The sequence below is a fragment of the Magnolia sinica genome, chromosome 14, assembly GCF_029962835.1.
Source record: "Magnolia sinica isolate HGM2019 chromosome 14, MsV1, whole genome shotgun sequence".
Lineage (NCBI taxonomy): Eukaryota > Viridiplantae > Streptophyta > Magnoliopsida > Magnoliales > Magnoliaceae > Magnolia > Magnolia sinica.
Window position 1 is genome coordinate 29,157,687 of NC_080586.1, and position 4,919 is coordinate 29,162,605.

The 4,919-nt window shown below is 41.5% G+C and overlaps 1 non-coding gene across 1 annotated transcript; it reads right to left on the minus strand.

Moving 5' to 3' along the window:
• Nucleotides 1-4,545: 4,545 nt before the first annotated feature.
• LOC131226333 (small nucleolar RNA R71) lies at nt 4,546-4,652 on the minus strand. Its single transcript, XR_009161726.1, has one exon. It is a non-coding gene; the product is annotated as a small nucleolar RNA R71 (small nucleolar RNA).
• Between the last annotated feature and the right edge of the window lie 267 nt (nt 4,653-4,919).

Below are 4,919 nucleotides of genomic sequence, written 5' to 3' on the forward strand. Positions count from 1 at the left end.
GTCAATACACATCATTTTGCTTCCTAAGTCTATCGGGCAACCTTTACAAAGCTTAGTAACATCGGAGAAGGTCCCTGTTGCGGTAAGGACTATCATCCCAACCAATAAAAATACAGGTGTACCTTAAATGTGGGTAGTGACTTCGAAGGCTAAAGGTACTACAGTTGTTGACTCAGATGCTTCAGCTGTAAGTGCATGTACATGTGCTTATGAAGAATGATTGGGTTGAGTGGCCATAGGTTGTTGAGATGGCCTATTTCGAGGTATAGGTGGTCTGTAGAATGGCTATGATGGTGTTGCAGATTGTAGAGGTGGGGCTGATATAGCTTGTGGTGGCTAACGGTTGTTCTGAGGTGGCATAAAGCTGTTGTCCCTCATCTTGGTAGAACAATAAGTGTCCGTATGGCCCATCTTCTTATAGTAGGTGTACCAAGTATCTGATCGCCTCTACTGGGTCAGTGGAGACATAAGCCTAGGAGGCGAATCTACACGTAGCCTCTTGCCAAGGAATGGTCAGTTTGGTAAATCAGGTCGAGGCCTTGGGCTTATGGGCATACATGTCCGGAACAATCTATCTCCATCCTGCTCAGCTCGCAGGGACATGTTTACTAGCTCAGCATAGTTGGGAATGCTAGCACAACATATCTTCGTATGGATATTAGGCCGCAGACCCTCAAAAAATTGCCGCATTCTCATTGGCTCGTCGGCTAGAATCAGTGGAGCATATCTAGCCAGCTCCGTGAATCAGTTCTCGTATTCAGCCACAGTCATTCCCCCTTGTTAGAGGCGAAGAAATTCACCCTCCTTTTCATTACGGTAAGTGAGGGGGAAGTACTTTTCGTGAAAATGAGTTTCAAATGCGTCCCACGTCCACACGTATCCTGCAGGGACGGTCCTTAGGATCCTACCCCACCAAAGACTAGCCTCCTTTTTTAACTTATAAGTAACCAGCTCTACTTACTTTGCCTCAGTACAGTGTAACGGCTTCAACATCTTGGAAATATGGTCTAACCAATACTTAGCCTCCTTAGGTTGGTGAGTTCCTCCGAAAGTAGGAGGACGGAAGAGCTGAAAGTGCTCAAACAAACCACTCGTGTTCATAGTCCCAGTGGGCTACACTGGTGGTGTAGACGGGACCAGGTTCATGTCTTAGGCAATGGCCCCCGCAATAGTGGCCCAGACTTGCTGCTATTGCTGCATTAGGAGCATCATCTACTCCAATCTATCAGGGGGAGATGCCGCCTAAGGCATGTGTGGCTTCAATGTAGATGCACGGTTTTGTTCTGAAACCGGTGGTGCACTAGGTGTTGACCCATTGGTGGGGCCAGTGGCCGACTGTGAACCCGGCATTGTCTCAAAATTCAGGCCTCAGCTAGGATTTGTTTGGCTATCGTTCAGGGGAGGTGCCTCGTCGATCGATCCGCCAAGTGTGAGACGTGCTATATTCTGAGTGTTTTTAGAAGGCATTCCCTATATACAACATAGGGTACAACATCTATTAGATTAGGATAACGTCATCCTCATTTCCAAACATCCTACACATCTCAATTCAAAAGAAGCTTCAAGTATTTTATTTATTAGCCGATTTTACGTATATGATAATGCTTAATGGAGTATTTTAATTGTATTTTTGTTACAGGATGAAGTCAGGAGCGTTAACTGAAAGATGATGTTAAGAACATGGATTTGGCACTCCAAAATTACCAGAGCACGGGATGGACTCCAGAAAACCAATAGTGAAGATTTTACACGCCCGGGATTGAGGAAAGCAAGGCAAAGGGGGCTCGAAAAGGGTCCGAATGCAAGATCACATGTTTCCCGCCATCCGATCAACTCGAAACTTCATACACGTGATGGGGACCATAATTTAACCGTACATATTAAATTTCAGCCATTGAAGATCTCGGAAGTGGTCTAACGGCCAGATCAGCCCCTTAATTCATTAAGTGGGGCCCACTGGATATCTGGATATGCATCAATTTTGGTCTCGACGGTGGAAATAATATGATAAAAAGGATGGATGGTGCAGATTTCTCAAAAGTATCACAGGTGGACCCCACCTTGGGTGACATGTGCATGGTGCACATGTGCACCGCATGTGCACCGAACGAGCATAAGTCGGTCCGGCGCTGACCTGACTTCATCCCTTCAAAAAACGGAATTTTCCGTTTCCCCGCACAGGCGGAAAGGCGTTTACGACCTTGTGGCCCCACCGTAACACGTCGGCCGATCCGAGCCGTCCCATCGTATAGATGGGTTCGAGAACTACCAAACCATGCCGATGTTCCACTCCCATACGTGCACACGTGTTCGGACAGAGGACACAAGCAAGCTGCCCCATGACGTCCAGAACGAAAACAGCATGATTCCTTCTTTGGGCCGCGTCCACGCAAGTTCAAAACCATCCATCTTTGAACGAAATCTCGTCCTCTATCCAATGGATGGGGTGGATTTCCCCGAAAACGCTTATGTGGGGCCCACCGAGCATCGCAGCGCCGGACGTGTGAAGGCTTACGCACGTCCGCGAAAAGCCGACTTCCGGGCGGTTGTGGCCCACCATCTTCGATCAGATGGAAGATCTGATCCGTCCATCGTGTAGAAGGCTTCGAGAGCAAGAAAGAGAAGAAAGAAGAGAGAGAGATTGTTTGGTTTGACGTTTCTTTTATGAATTTTATTTAATATTTTTCATGGATTTTATGGGTCACTAATCTCTCAGCTAGGGCTGAGAGGAAGCCCCTAATTTGATTAGCTCTTCTATTGGTTGATTTACTTTGAATTTCAAGTAATTTGTTTCTTTCTTTAAGTGGGCTTTATGGGTTTAAATTCTATACTTCTCCATCTATGAACTTGATTAAAGTATATATATGGATGTTGTTTGGATGCTTATTATAGGTGCTTGTGTCTGATCAAGAATAAGTTTCCTATAGAGGAAGAAACAGGGTGCTTTAATGAATGTACATTCCATGTACCCGACCAAGGATATGGGATATGTCATTCATGGCATTGCTTAAAGGAATTAGACAGTTTGTATGCCCGATTAAGGACACAGATTGTGCTTTCTCTATTTAAGTGGTATCAATCTAGATCAAGGTGAATCAATAGACAAAACAAGGGTTAGGATAATTAGGGGTGGATTCGAAAGTCCTAGTGCTCTCTCTCTGATTGAATTTTCTTCCCTGTTCTTAATTAATTGATTTTCATAAAATTGTGCTTAGTAATTCATTCCATTATTTGTTGGATTAGTTAAGGAGAATCATATATTTGAATTGTGACGACCAGTCCTCGTGGGAACGATCTCGTAATACGCACCATATCTACATCCGATTCGTATACTTGCGAGTTTAAAAATCATTTAAATCATGTTGGTTTAAATAAAACATCAAGTTTTTGGCGCCGTTGCCGGGGACTGTTTCGGTCCAATTGGATTTAAGATTGTCTCTTATCATAATTCATAGTCTTAGGTTTTTTATTACCTTTAGGTTAAATTCTTTTAGAAACTAACCTATTTCCTGTTTTGTAGGGACCTGACATACACTACTAATTTGGTAATCTCTTTCCAAATTTTCTATTTTTTTTCTAATTTCTATTTTTAGAATTAAGGTTTTATTTTTTTATTTTTAGAAGTTTCTATTTCTAGGCTATTTTATTTTATTTTTAGAAATTTCCTATTTTCTAATTCTAGATTCTGATTCTTCTTTCAAGTAACTTTCTATTTTCTAGTTTTAGAAATTTTTCCCTTTTTAGAAACTAACTTAGTTTTTTTATTTCTAAGATTACAAAGTTTCTTTTTTAGAAATTAACCGTTGCTTAGGATTTTTTTCTAGCATTATTTTAGGAATTTAATTTATTTTCTTTTTGTTTACAGGAATTGAGGAAGGAAGCTGCTAAATAACATTGTCTTCAAAAGGAGGAGCTCCCTATTCTTCATACATCAATCATCTCTTCTTTTTTCTCATTCTTATTTACATAGTTTTAACTTGTTTTAGAATCTCTTAGTTTCTAGGTCTAGTTTTATTTCTCTTAGGTTGCTTCTTAGTTTAGTTTCTTTCTTACATTGCAATAACATAGTTTATGCTAGGACGTAGATCTCTGAATATAGAACTAGCACCATTTGATCCTGAGATTGAAAGAACAATTCGTGAAAGATTGAGAAATAATCCTGTTGAAATGGCGAATGAGACTGAAGTTAAAGCTCTCAAAGATTATTCAGCTCCTGTCCAATTTAATGCGCCTTCATGCATAGTGTTGCCAACCACTACGGCAGCACACTTTGAACTTAAACCTGGAGTCTAACAATTGTTGCCATCTTTTTATGGATTGGACAAGGAGGACCCATATCATCATGTGAAAGAATTCTTAAACATTTGCTCCACCTTTAAGTTCCAAAACTTCTCAGACGATTCGATCCGCCTATGCCTGTTTCCTTTTTCTTTGAAGGATAAGGCGAAAGCATGGTTGAATTCTCTAGAAGTTGGATCTATCACTACATGGGACCAACTGTCTAAGAAGTTCTTAAACAAGTTCTTCCCCGTTCATAAAACCAATGCCCTCCGTAGAGAAATTACTAACTTCACACAAAAAGAGGGCGAGCACTTTCATGAATGTTGGGAAAGATGGAAGGACTTGCTTCTTAAATGTCCTCACCATGGTTTTGAGAAGTGGCAACAAGTTCAATACTTCTATGACGGTCTGACACCACAAAACCGTCGCATGGTTGATGCCACCAGTGGAGGGTCATTCATGACCAAAAGTGATGTCGAAGCATGGAACTTCTTTGAAACCTTGTGCGAAAATTCCCAGCAATGAGATTATTCAAATAGAGGTGACAGAAGTCCCCAACCACAAAAGAGAGGTGGTATATATGAGATAGGAGTCATACCAGAGCTGAGCGCCAAGCTTGATAACCTGACAAAGAAAGT